Source organism: Ambystoma mexicanum, chromosome 8 (genome assembly GCF_040938575.1).
Source record: "Ambystoma mexicanum isolate Mex_15411 chromosome 8, UKY_AmexF1_1, whole genome shotgun sequence".
NCBI lineage: Eukaryota > Metazoa > Chordata > Amphibia > Caudata > Ambystomatidae > Ambystoma > Ambystoma mexicanum.
The window spans coordinates 1,550,970,220-1,550,984,942 of NC_090929.1; positions in this window are offsets into that span (position 1 = coordinate 1,550,970,220).

Consider the following 14,723-nt stretch of genomic DNA (forward strand, 5'->3'; position numbering starts at 1 on the left):
ACTAAAACAAGAAATCACGCCTAGCCAGAGCAGGGCGGGACCACCATGCAACCAAGCAGGGTTGCCCCCCGTAGATGGTATCAAAGTGAATCAGCTCTACAGGGACTCCGGAACTCTATGTTCGAATATTAGGTCCAGGATTTTGGTGGCTATTATTGTCCATGAAGGTCTAAGACCCCCTATCAAGCGGTCCCACCAAATTGCTTCATCAGTCAAATAAGCTTTCTCTAAATGGTGGAGCAAATAAGGAGATCTGTGTTTAGATGTTCCTGGACACAGTAGGAGAAGGTGCCGTAATGTTTCACTTTGCCGAGTGTCTTTACAGAAGCGGCAGGTGTTAGTTGCAGGGAGTCCTCTTATATGTAAGATTTCGTTTGTGGGTAATAAGTTCAGCCTAGCACGCAGGAGAGTGTTCCGGGTTTGTCTGCTTGGATGTTTTATCAAGAACGGTTGGACTTCATTTAGTTTTCTGCATGTTGGACTCAGGAACTAGTCAATTTGTATGCAGATACTTTCTACAGCAAATTTATCCAGTGCATTTCTTCAATGCGTGTTTTGGTTTTTGTTGGATTACCTAGTAGGCTCTTCCATAGAGCTGCCACAGATTTCCAGCTGTGATTTACACATTGACTCCCATTTGGTCAACAGTTTGCTTTTACCAGAATTCATCTCGGCTTGTACCATGGAAAAGATTGTCGGAGAAGAAGGGTCTTTGATCTTCCGATATAACATAATAGTGGCTCTCATTACTGTTGACTCTAGAGATGAGAGAGAAAGTTCTCGTCTAATCAAGACTGGCGGAGTGGAAATAGGTAAATTCAGAACTGAACACCAGAAAAGACTCTCTAGTCTGGACCACAGGGAATTGGTAAGAGATGGCATGGCGTCTGCTCCGTAAGTGATAGTTGGAATAACGTTGCCCCTATAGAATTTAAGTAGGGGCATCAGAGAGAAGCGGACATATTTTCTGTCCAAGATTTTTGCTTGTGAAATGAGGGTTTTCATTTTTTCAAAAAGATGTTGTTGCATTGCTGAGTCTTTCGCTGTGGAGTCAATAAGGACCCCGAGATATTTGAATTCTGCCACCTGTTCGATTTTTTTTCCAACAAGGAACCATGAGTTGATGTTATTCTTTTTAAGGCTTTTTTGGAAGACCATGATCTTTGTTTTTTGTTTGTTCACTTCTAGGTCGTTGGCAGCTGTATATTCAGTCAATGAGGTCAACTGGCGTTTTAGGCCAATTGGAGTCTGGTCAAGTTGGATGAGGTCGTCCGCATACAAGAGTCTTGCAATTTTCATATGGCCCAGTTCTGGGGGGAAGGCTCGTATCGAGATGTTGGTTTCTCTGTAGTCCCCAAAATATGAAAGGAAAAGGGCCGGGGCAAGAGGACAGCCCTGTTTGACCCCTCGGTTAGTTGGTATAACTGCCAAAAGAAGACCACTTGTATTCAGTCCAATCCGGACAGTGGTGGAGGCGTGTAAAGCTTGAATTGGGTTCAAGATCTCTGGTGGCCATTCCCAGTTGGTTAGTTTTCCCCAGAGTTTCCTTCTGTTGACTAAATCAAAAGCCTGTGTAAGGTCTATAAATGCTAAGTACAGATTCTGATATGCTTCCCAGGCTTTTGCTTTTAGTATACTGAGAATGAAGATGTTAATGCTGGTTCCGACTCCCTTTTTGAACCCAGATTGGAGAGGGTCATTACAGGGTGCATTTTTTGGCCATAAGTTGAAGTGCTCCAACAGTAGGGATCCATAGACCTTCCCTATGATGTCAAGCGGAGCCACTGGACAGAAGTTCCTAGGATCATCTTTTCTTCCTTTTTTAAATATGGGAATGATCACCGCTGAGGTCCAAGAAGGCGGGATTGTGTTGTAAATTGAGCATTTTTGGAAAATCAAGCTCAGCAATTTTGTCCAGTCTTCAGGTGCAGATTTTAAGTTTGCATTAGAGAGGCCATGAGGCCCCGGTGGCCCTCGATTTCTTTAGCTTGGATATTATGCGCAAGATATCTGTTTCGTCACAAAGGTCGACCCAAGGTTCAGTTGCCGGTGGTAGAGGAGGCAAAGAAGAAGGATCTGGAGAGCTAAACAATGTTGAATAGAACCCAATCCATGTTGCCTCCGGGATGCTGTTTAACATCGTTGAGTCTGCCTCTTTGGCCCGTGGATTAATCAGTTTCCAGAACTCTCTAGAAATGCTGTTCTTGATTTGCTCTAGAATAGCTTCAGAGTCTTTTTGATAGAGTGTTAGACGATAAGAACATCGCCAACTTTTATAGGATCTCGTTGCCTCAATTGCGTGGGTTCTGTTGGAAGCCGTGTTATTTCTTGCGGCGGTTCTTTCAGCTCTACAGAGTGTATTTCGCTATGCCACCAGTAGGGCATCGAAATTGTGTGCATGGTATGATGACTTTGCATTTTGCAGCTCTGGACGTTTTATTGTGGATCTATAGGTTTCCAAAAGTGGTCTGTAGACGACCTCAAGATGAGACACACTGCTTCCATAAGAAGCTGTCATCTCTCTAATGTTTGCCCGGGTGACCCTCACCCGGTTTCCTTTACCTTCTGGTTCGATTCTTCCCGGATAATGGGCGGATAGTGGTTTTGTTGATGCCCATTTAATAGCCAGAAGATTATAGTCACTTTGGGTTGACTGGTGAACACTGAATTCGATCAGCCAAGCAAGGAGAAATTCCGAGGCAAACATGTAATCTATAGTTGAGTGAGTAGAGTCACGCTTCCATGTTGGTAAGTTATTGAAGTACGGTAGTATGGTCGCTGTATTAAAAAGTTGTCTTGCAGTCATCAGTTTGAGCCAGGCTGTTCCTTGTTGGCAGGGTTTGTACTGTGAGGGCTCTGTAGACTCAGAGACAGCCATAGGGCATTTAATGTTCAGATCTCCGCAAACAATGACCTCACAAGCCCCTTGATCTAGGTATACAGAGTCCAATATAGATGATACTAGATCGAACAGTGGGGTCTTTTGAATTGCTTTAGGGTTCCAATAGATGGACATTACCAGCAAGTAAGTGTGCGTATAGTGCTCTTCACTGGCCTCTTTACGCACCCAGGAGATGAGTACCGCCAGGGCAAAAGGAGACTTAAAGATGATCTTGACTATTTCTAAACCAGTTCCCATCCGGACTGCGATGATCAATCCTGAAGAGGGCCTGTCTTTTTTTCGTGTCAATGCCTCTGAAAAGTCAATCTCAAATCCATCAAGTGTTGGTTTAGTTTAGCCAGACCTCTTGGAGTCATAAAATGTCATGTTCTCCTAAGTTTATGTCGCCAGGGATTGTTAAATGTAGGAACCCTCTTGTGTTCCAACTCGCCAAGGAGAGTAGCTGTTGGTCTTTGGCCGTATTGGTATGTGATGGTGTCTTTTTATGGAGCCGAGTAGACAGGGCTTTCGGTAGCCACGACCATGTTGGAGACTTAAAGTTTGGTTTGTCCTGAGTCGCCTTGTGATCCTCCTCTAATGGTCTGGTGGATTTTGTACTAGTTGATGGACGAGGAGTAGTATCTTTCCTGTGAGGCGATGACTGAACAGTGTCGGGCCTGTGGACTGATGATGATCTTGAATGGAGGTCTTCCCTTGAACTAGTGGGAGGCTTTTGTCCAATTGGTTGTGTGGACTCCATGGCAAAGTCCTTTGTGACATCATAATCAGTTTTGTTTGGTTTGAGCAAAGTTAAGTCAAAGCCTTGTTTGTAGAGTACGTCTGTTGCCTGTGATAGCAAGGTGGCCACTCTATCCGATGTTATATAGAGAAGACAAGAGGCCTTTTGTCCCTCATGGGAAGGTTCCATCGTTTTAAGGTCTTCTGATTTGAGGTTTCTTAAAGTTGAAATACTGTGTAGCAGATTCATCACAGTACGTCTGTTTAGTACTATGTATTTTTAGTTACCAGTCCGTTGCCATATTTTGAAAGAGGGACTCGGACTCTGCCTATGGTGATCTTGATACGACTTCTTCTGGTGATGAAAGTTATAAGGAGCCCTCGCCTGTTGGTTATTGTCCTGGTGACGAGTTCTCCACTGCGATTGCATGTTATCATTAGTTTTATCCGGTAATTCTGTTTTTGATTGAGTGTGAACTCTCGAGATATATTTCGGCGGTGGTCGTCGAAGAGGTGAATCCGGGTGGAGATCGTATTGTGTGTGATCTTCGTTAGGCTTGTTGGTATGAGACACTTTATTACTGCGTAAGTCTTTGAAGCGATCACTCAAAGAGGTGAAGCTTGAGAGTTCTCTGGTGACGGTCTGTTGGGGGGGTGTCACACTCGGTGAGTGAAAGTTCTCCCCTTCCGGTTGGCTTTCAACACTGGCATCTAGGTGTTGGCTTAAATCCATCATGTCTTTGTGATTGAGAAAATCATTTACCGATTTTGGCGACTGAGGAGCAGCTTCTGGTAATTTGTGGTGGTTTGAGGGGTTTATTGGATCTGTGTCCTTCCCCCCAGAGCTTTGATTTTTCTGTGGTGAAATCCCCTCAGGTTGCTGTTCGGGTTTTTGTATCCCAGGAGTTGGCTTAAACATAGGTGCCGTTCTTAGGCATACTTGTGTGGGGTAAGCTTGATGTTTGTTTCTCGTGTCCAAACTAGAATCGAAAGTCACCCCTAGGGCCATTGGTTTAGCTGTTTTTCCCTGGTTTGGTCTTGCTCCTTTTTCTTCTTTATGCAAGGGCATGTCATCTAAACACATCACATCATTGTTACTGAGCTTGTTGGACGTAGAAATGGGTCTAGTTAGCGATGAGCTGTAAAGGCCTGCCGAGTTATTAGAGCCAGATTTTGGTCTTGTCCCACAGTCCACATGAGAGGCCTCGTGCCAAGGTGTGTCATGTGCTGTTGTTTGCAAGTTTGCGTCTGCCTTTAAGCCATTCATGTTGGTTTTTCTGGAGTCAGTTGAGGACTCCGTGAAATCAGGTTGGTACATGTGGGAAATAATACCTGGCTTATTTTTCCGTCTCTCCAGGGTGTTGATATAACCTTCTAGGTATATAAGCTTTGAATTCATCATCGCGAAGATGGATGTGTGGTCTTTTAAAGAGTCGTTGATCGCCTCATATAGTTTGCAGAAGGGTGCCAATGCAATAGTTACGGCGGACATGATGTACATGAAGTCTGCTTTCTTGGATGGGGTATCCTTTGGAATGTTGTAAGATGTATCGCTTAGTCTCCTGTTAGCCGAAGATCTTGCTGGTGAGGAGGCGGCCATAGCCACGGAATTTGTTGGGTTTTGTGTTGGGGGGTGGCCGTCCGAGGGAGTGAACCCTCATGGGGTTCCTGCACAAACTCCTTCCTTTGGTCTGGCCCTTGAGAGCCAATACTAGCGTGGTCTGCCAAATCGGAGGACGTATTCGCCAAATTCCTTTGCTCACAAGTTTGGGGCAATAGGATTGTATTGTCTTGGGGGCCAAGATTGTTTTTGTGCATTGGGCCTGATAAGGCTGTAGGCAGGCCCGTGAAGTCAGATTGAGGACGAGATATCGGCTTCCCAGTGGAAATTGGATTGGCTGGTCGGACCCATGAGGTTTTGGGTCTTCAATAGAGGACTCTTTTTGTGATGGCACGGGCGATGAAGAAGGGGCTAACCCAAGCCGATTTTCTTGTGTTTCTGCAATAGGTGGTAAGACCGCTGGCGCAAGATTGGGAATTTCTTCAACTTGCTCTTTTTGGTGTTATGGGGATACTTGAACCCCACTGCATGGGATGTTCCTCTGGTGGCTTCATGATGCTGTAAGCAAAGGTTCGAGGAGCGCTTCCAGCAAATCTGGTCCGAGATTTCACCTGGGCCAGTTTGTTGTTGTTTTTTCCAAGTGCATACTTGCCGATGGAGTTGTCGAGGTGGTTGATTTGTTGGGCTTTTTTGCTGTTGATCTCTTATTAGACGAAGGGAGATCGAATTTCTTAGTGATCAACCTAAAGGGGATGCCATGCAAGTGGCGAGTATGGGCACCTGTCTATCACCCTCCCTCTGATCTATGATCTTTTGGCGTTCACTTGCCGAATTCTGAGGCTATAAGGGATCCGAGGGGGAAAGAGTTGTTATAGGTAAAGATGTGATGGAATCACAAGGACATACTGGAATCTTAGGATCCCCTCAGGAACCTGTGCTTTGCTCAGTCCAATTTGTTCCTTTTGTTCACTTGCGGCAGGTGGCAATGCCGGTGTGTTATGGATCTGTGCATTTGTAACGGTAATAGTATGAGACGTTGCAATATCTTCTACGGCCACCAAATGGCGATGTGGGGCGGATGTGCTTGATGTCAAAGAGTTTGAGCACCCCACCGCCCCAGAGTCACTGGTTTGATCCTGGGAATGCTGCAGTGAAGACGCTTCCACGCAGCTCCGCTCCTCCGGCCGGCCGCGCTTGTCCAGAATCTGTGCGCCGGAGCCCGCGATGCCAGCCCACTGCCCCCCCCCCAGCTTCTGACATGGGTGGCCCCCCCTCCTTTGAGGGACGGCTCCTCTGTGTCTTCCACAAGGAGGGGCTGGGACAGAGGCACCGGTGCTCCGCTGCTTTTCCAATGGCAGCCGGCTTCCAACACAGGTTCAACGGTCCCCGCCGTCTGGTTCTTGCTAATGGTGATCTCCCCTGGCAGGGTAGATCCGGACATGGGCTCAAACCAGCCCGCAGGTAAAAGTTTTTGTTTTTGGGTGAGTTGACTGTGTTTCACAGTGTGTGGCTGGGCGGCTAATTTAGCCGCTCTTTTTGACGGCATGTTTTGCAGTTTTCCTCCCGGCCGCTTTAAAGAGCCTGCACTGGATAAATTGCTTAATTGCAATATTGAAAGTACATCATTGGAGAGTGAGGCTGTAGAAGAGAGTGGGGAGGCACTGTCGGCGCGGGCACTCTGCAACCTGCGAGGCTCCTCTTCACACCCAGATGTATTGAGTCTCAGGTCCAGAGATTCACCGCCATCCGCCCCAGCTGCCATTAGACTATCTCAGACTGCACACTCTCACACCACTCTGCTCCGCTTCGCTCCTGCCTGGAGACTTTGTAAAAATGGCGCTGAAGCTCTAGTGTCCACAGAGGAAAGACTGTAGGACTGCCTCAGACTGCCCACTCTCACACCACTCCGCTCCGCTTCCCTCCTGCCTGGAGACTTTGTAGAAATGGCGCTGAGGCTGTAGTGTCCAAAGAGGAAAGACTGTAGGACTGCCTCAGACTGCCCACTCTCACACCACTTCCTTCTTATATTGTGAGGAGATTTCTATGAGTGTTACTCTCACCTGGCTCCGACAGAGGCGTCGGTCGGACCCAGACTGCTGCGGCATCCACCCACGTGATGCGTAGTGCAGCGATATCTGACTGGATCTGCCCTCCTAATCTTGTCATCTTGACCCGTAGAAATATTCTCCTACAAGTGGAGAGATGGATTTAGCCACTTGTGGATTCAAGTGATAGCACCCCCACTGTCCTCCCCACTAATCACCTCTGAAGCGCCCTCTCAGCAATCTCACCTTATATTCTTGAAGGATGAGCCCTCCATCCTGCGAAGCACGCAAGGGCGGGTTGATGACCAGTTACTTCACTGGCCTGAGGATATTGGAAGAGTTGTAGATGAATCCTGACTCCAAAAGGTCTTGGCGAAGAGCCGTAAGTATATAGTTCAAAATGTCTGGAGTTCACTCCTGTCCAATTCCTCTTTTAGCTTGCAGCTTTGAAGATTGACAGCTGAAAGCTCTCCGGTAAAAGTCTGTGTTACCCAACACTGTGAGGTAAATAATGCCAAGGGTTAAACTTGCTGCTTTCTCCTTATTTTACAGGTGCGGCATAAGAAGATGTGGTGTGCTGATGAATTGTACCTCCGGCGGTAAAATCCGGTAAGCATATGGCAGCTAAAGAGATTGTCTCAGTCTGTTCTCTATGCTCACCTTGTTGTTTCTTGTCCCCCTTAGGCGCCGGGATTCGGCGATGTAAGGATGGAGACAGCGCCGGATCGAAGAGATGCTGCGTGGAACGGTGAGTATGGCGCAGCGCTGCTGCTGGCGATACGACGCGTTTAAAACAAAGTCTTTCCTCTGGTTTGAAGATGCGATGAATCCGGAATCAGGTAAGAAATCAGGTAATAATCTTGTTCTAACATTTGCTTCTTTCCTTCTTTCTAGTTGCTCCAGGTTCGAGGCGGGCGTGGCAGAAGGCTGGATGCTGCTGCTGGCACAGTGAATAACGCGAAGCGTGTGCTGCTCTTCGGGCGTGGTTTAAATAGCCTTCAAAGTAGTCCCAGGTAGGTATTCCTCCCCGACCACACCTGAGTAACAAAATAGTCCCTAAGGTAAAGTAGTCCCTTCCAGGCCTCACATGGGCTTGGATCTTCTTGCAGCATCTCTGCATCAGGTAAGTGTGCACTTATGAGCCTAGCGCCTATGGTGCCAGGACTGATGTCCCATATGAGCCTGGCGCCATAGGCACCAGGACTGAACCCAGACAGCCCCTAGCAGGGGTTTCTGGGTTTTCTCAAGGCAACATGATGCCTGCTCCCGGGGCAGATGGACGTGGTCTGGATGTCCGGGGGTACGCATCATGACAATGAGTTTGCTTTTATGGTCATCTGATGGGGTAAGTCTCCAAGTGGATTTGCAACTTCTTTTGAGTTGACGGAGATCTTTCAGTTCGGGGGTGAACCATTTATTGAGGTGGGCTTTGGGTTTACTTGGTCTGAGTTTTAAAGGGGCGACGTTGTCAAGAGTGATTTGGTTAATTTTGTTATACTCTTCTACGAGCATCTTTGGGTCTAGATGTTCATCAAGTTGGTTTAGGATGGGAAGAATGGCAGGAATTACTTCATCCTTATTGATACTTTTTTTTGTTCCTGGTAGGGCATGAAGGAGCCATATTGGCTACAGGAGGGATTGGCAAAGTGGAAAATAGGTCATAGGTTATCAGGTAAATGGTCTGTCCATAGTTGTGGGGAGATGGAGGTAATGGAGGCAGAGCAATAGTCTGCTAGCCAGTCGAGGGTTCTCACTATATTATGGGTGGGTTCCATAATCTTTTGGGTTAGTCCTAATTCAGTGAGGGGATTGGCCACATTGACAGCTTGTTTGTCTGTAGGGTCATTATAGCCTAGATTAAAGTCTCCAAGAATAAGTAGTTGAGTGGAGGTTTTGAGATTGGTAGATTATAGACAGTTAATGTCTTCCTCAAATGTACCCACCGTACTGGGGGGCCTATAAATAAGGTAGATAGTCAGGGTCTGGGAGTTATGAAGTAGAAGTTTGATAGAACACACTTCGCAGGAGTTTAAGTCTGGAATGGAGGTAGTTCTCATGTTTAGGATGATTTTGGCAATGATGGCAGTGCCACCACCTCGCATGTTATTTCTATCTTGACTCAGAATGGTGTAGCTGTCTGGGATTGCTAGAGATAAAAGGGGTCCGGCTGCATCGTGCAACCAGGTGTCTGTAATGGCGAGGAAGTCCAGCTCATTAGACAGTATGAGTTCACAGATGTATGTCGCATGCGCCATTAGGGATCTGGTATTTATTAATCCGCCTTTAAGTGGAAGGGCTGTAATGGTGGTTTTAGTTTGTTTAGTTTTGATTGAAGAGGTTGGCGATGACCTAGATGTGCGATTGGTATTGGTTTGTTGTGTGATGGTTCTTTTGTTGGTGTCAGGGAGGGATCTAGTCAATGGTTCGTGTAGTCTTGTGATTCTGGCGGAGTTTCTGGTGGGTGGATGACATGGTAAGCTTAGTGGTTCGCTAGTAGATCCAGTCGTAGGTCCATTAGTGAGATCGATTTGCTCCATAGTGGTGCAGAGGAAGGTGGCTATATGGGTAGGGTTATGTTGGAGAATCTTGGTGGTGAGGTGGAGGATAGTACCAGAGGTAAGGCAGGTTAGGAGCAGTAGGTAGGTGATAGACAAAGGCAAAGTGTTATGAAGCTTATGGTGTATCAGTATTAGGGAGGTATATACTTGTCCTTGGGCAGCGCTAAGGTGTATGTGCAAAGGGGGGGTACCCTGAGTGCTGATCTACACACAGTAGGCTGGATCACTTTGGTTCAGGGGTGACGCGGTGGGTCACATATAACATAGGTGCATAGGTGCCTATGGGCTAGATGCAACAATCAGATGGCAGAGTACATATGGGCTAGATGCAACAATCAGATGTCAGGGCACATATGGGCTAAATGGCGCAATCAAATGGCAGACACACATGGGCTAAATGCAACAATCAGATGGCAGGGCACATATGGGCTAGATGAAACAATCAAATGGCAGACACATATGGGCTAAATGCAACAATCAAATGGCAGGGCACATGTGGGCTAGATGCAACAATCAAATGGCAGGCACATATGGGCTAAATGCAACAATCAGATCACAGGGCACAAATGGGCTATGCAAATAATGGTAGTAAATCCAGATGGTTTCAGGTGTCTTGGAGTCAGTGGTCGAAGTGAGCGGGAGCAGTCGGGAGTGGTGCTCCTCTACTTTTTTTAATTACCTTTTGCAGCTCCTATACTTTTATTTTAAAAAGAAACCGTTCCGGAGCAGTTTTGTTTTAAAATAAATGTGTAGGAAGAAGTTGAAACTTGCCCTTTCAGTGCACTGCACTGAACGTTCCCTTTAACAGCAGCTGCAAGTGTTTGTTGGTGTGGGAGGGGATGCGATGATAGGGTTTGTGGGGAGTGGGTGCAGGCCAGCAGGGAACATAGTTCCACTACTTCTTTTCATACACTTCGACCACTGCTTGGAGTACATAAAGTATCAGCTTGAGTGCTAAAGTTGCTTAGATGCGGCAGTAGGCTAGTGCACAATGATCACAGTGGCTTACAGTTGGCTCAGATTCAGCTGGTTGATTTCACAGGGAGCAGTGGGCTATAGAAGGCCCGTTCAGCTCAACTAATTCAGTTAAAGCAGTGGGCTGCAACGTTAGTGTAGGGGCCAGATAGTTGAGGGCATGGCGGTCTAGAAGCAGTACAAAGTGATAATAGCATCGTGACTATGTGGGTTAGGAGCGCACAGAGGACTTTGTGTCGGTTTCAGAGAACAGTCCATAGAAAGCATGTACGTCTGCATGTAGGCAATCAATCATGACCAGAGGGAGGGCAACGTATTTGTGATGCATGGCAAACAGTTACTTACAGAAAGATCCTTTCGGTTGTAGAGCTGGATGCTGATGTCGCAAGATGGGCTGAGTTCTTAGTTTTTTAGCTTCGATGCCGCAGTGGGACAGTGTGTCGCAAAGGCTGGAAGCAGTTAGGTGACTGGAGGTTGCGGAATGCGCATCCATGCGCAAACAGGGGCAAACAGGATCAAATGGCCTTAAGAAGCCTTCAGATGGCTGCCGGCTCTTCCGCCTGCCGGCAGATGTCTGTGTTTAAATAACAACACAAACACACGTTGCCTAGAGTCTGAGCCTCGGTCTCATCCCAGATTGCGCCCGACATTTTGTAAATGCTGGATGTCAGCGGGTGCGGATTCAAAGTGGTATCAGGGCCCATGGAGGTCTGGGGAGCGAACGAGGTGCCCAAGAAGGGCAGGATGCGGCCACAGCTGGTGTCTGCAGGCGCAGGGGAGCAGGTTGCCGCTCGGATGCGGCGTGCACCACACAACTTCTTGGTGTAAGGGGCCTCGTCTGTGATGTGTGGGGGCTCCTGCACTCTCCACAATGAGGGGCAAACAGGATCAAATGGCCTTAAAAGGCCTTCGACCAAGGTTTTCGTGGAGAAGATTGAGCAGGATGCCATGTTTGACCATGTCAAAAGCAGAGGATAGATCAAGGAGAATGAAAGGGAGAATAGACTCAAGATTGGGGAGCAAGTCTTTGCGGGTGTTCAGGAGAGCAGTTTACGTGCTTCTGTCAGCTCTGAAGCCAGATGGTGGTCATGGAGGCAAACAACAGATTCAGTATGTAGATTAAGCTGGGAGATGGCCAACATTTCTTAGAGTTTGCCTAGGAAAGGAGTGATGGAGATCGGTCAACAGTTAGCCGGAGAGGAAGGATCGGCTGAGGTCTTCTTTAGAAGGGGGTGCACAGGAGAGTGATTAAGGGGGAGGGGAAAGTTCCAATGGCAAATTAGTGATTGCAGAAGTCGGCCAAGGCTGGAGCAAGACTGTTGATGTGGTCCGTGATAGTTCTGGATTAGCAGGGGAGAACCCGATTTGATGAGACTTTCACAGATCAGAGTTGTCTAGCAACATTGTCAGGGGTTAACAGAGGAAAGGAGGAGAAAGGAGGCAGAGAGATGAGCCAGGAGTGGTAGAGGAGGAGGAAGAGGAGGTGGAGGAAGAGAGGGTGGATAGGATGTCCTAAATTGTAGTAGTTAAATGAGAGGCCAAGGCCATGCAGATGGCCTGGGAGGGAACAGGAGAGGTAGAGACTGCAGCAGGATTGGCCAGCTCCTTGCAGATTTTGAAAAGTTTGTCTGAGTTGTTAGATGCCGCAGAGATGGTGGCTTGGATGTAGCCTCTCTTCTTAGATAGGACAGAGAGTCTGTACTGTCTTTAGAGCAGGGGGTGTGCCCGAGGCCCTCCACTTCCTCTCTGCTGCACTCGACTTGCATTTAAGGGTAGCGAGGTGTTACGCTCACCTTTACTCTGCAGGAGCACCCAGAGCATCTCCTCTGCGGAATGATAGCCTGGACCCTCTGGACCCTGGATTCACTGGAGCTGCACCTAAGATTGAGTATATGGGACAAGGTCAAAATACAGGTGTGTGTGAGACTGTGTCTGCTCCCACCCTAATGCCACCCTTAGTGTCCCAGGTTAGACTGCTGGTTAACTCACCAGATATATGTGGAAGGATGGCTCTCTGTCCTGCTCTTAACTCAGGCAGGGGCGCGAGTCTGTTTAGCTTTGGAACCAGTTACGTCACTGGTTCGTATCGCCCAAGACCAGTCCTGCTGCAGCATGGATGAATGTTCATTCAGGTCATTCTTTGGGCCTCTTTACGAGTAGCGCGGTAAAAACGGGGTCATTATAGCAGGTAATTACGAGTGCGCGAGCACGCACGAACCCCCATGCCGGTAATGTCCATACCGGCATGTCGCTAAAGGCCCTCCAACCCCCCGATAGCGCCATCAGGGGACCCGCCGATACCGCCTCCGCCTAGGAGGAACCCCTTAACACCGACCCGGTAATAACAACATGCTAATACCGGGCTCGTAATACCAGACCCGGAAGTAACGTCATCGCGTCTGAAAGGGAAATGGGCCTGCGGCCATCTTTAAAAACACAATCCATTGCAATCATCCCAAACCACCAGTTGTTTCCAGGAGAGACCAGTGGCAATCCTTACACCATGTCGAAGGCAACCCGGAAAAGTACCCCCCGCCTGCGCAAAAAGCTCTTTTCTGATGCAGAACTGAACATGCTGGCAGACACACTTGCCGCACATGCTAATGTGATGAATGAGCACAACCTGAAGCGTGAGGTGCAGCAGCGCAAGAAGGAGATCTGGCAGGAGGTAGCCCGCAAGGTCTCTGCTGTTGGAACCACCCCACGGACAGTGAAGGATTGCAAGAAGAGGTGGGATGACCTCCGCCTCATGGTTCGTAATATCCTGTCAAGCAACAGGAGGGAAGCCATGGCTACAGGCGCGGGTCCCCACTCTCCTGCCAAACTGACCACCTGGGAGGAGACAGCAAGCATGTTCATCAATATGGAGTCCATCGAGGGATTTGGGGAGATGGAGACGGGTGCAGGTGAGTGACCCTGCAGATCCCTGTAGGGGAAACCATGACGTCGCACAAGTGATGTGGAAGAGAGTCTAGGCAAGGCAATGCATGTCCCAACACACACATCAACATATTCTTGTCCAGATGGAGGGCCAAACCCTGCCACACTGAAATGCATGCTGAGTGCCAATCCCATTACCAACACACAGCCAACACACACGGACTGTGCCCATGTAATACATCACACAAACCCTAATGCAACAGCATGCCACCTGCCATGCAGCAAATGCCAAAATTCCCCCTTCATACTACCCTGTGTGACACACCTGTAAGATATGAATGAATGATAAATACTCCACAGCACTCTATAATGCATCTAGCATTTAACACCATCAATGATGCCCTGCATTTCTTCTACCTCCCCCAGGCACCGATGGAGAAGATGGCAGTCAGGATCCCACCACAAGGGCCTCCATGTCCCGGCCAATGACAACGGCCAGTGACAACACCACCTCCGGGGCAGCCTTGCAGCCGACTCCAGCACCCAGTGCGCCTGACACCATGGACACTGAGCTGCCTACACCCACACCATTGAAAGGCGAGGCCATAGAACCACTCACCAACACCGATGAAGCAGTGGGGAGCATGTGGACCAGGAAGGACTGACGCATGTGGCATGTCCACATTCCCCAAGCCCCCTGCCCACCCCCCCTACCTACATTCAGCCCTCACCCACCTGCAGCAGTGCGTATCCGTGCCTGCATGATTCAGACCTGAGCAGCATCCACAAGGACAGCACTGCCATTGCAGCCCCCATCACAGCACCCTCGACCACTGTTGCTTCCACCATCAGTCTTGAGGCATGTCTGGCGAGGGTGGAGACCAGACAGGAGTCGATGTTGGACCTGCTCTGGCAATATATTTCGGATGGGGAGGACACCAGGCGTGGGATAGCCGAGGCCATAGCGGGTACCACACCCACCATAGCTGCCAACACAGCCGCCATAGCTGCCAACACAGCTGCCGTCAAAACCTCGGCATTGTTGATGAGAGACTGTCTGGGGGCCATCACGCAGGTCCTCACAT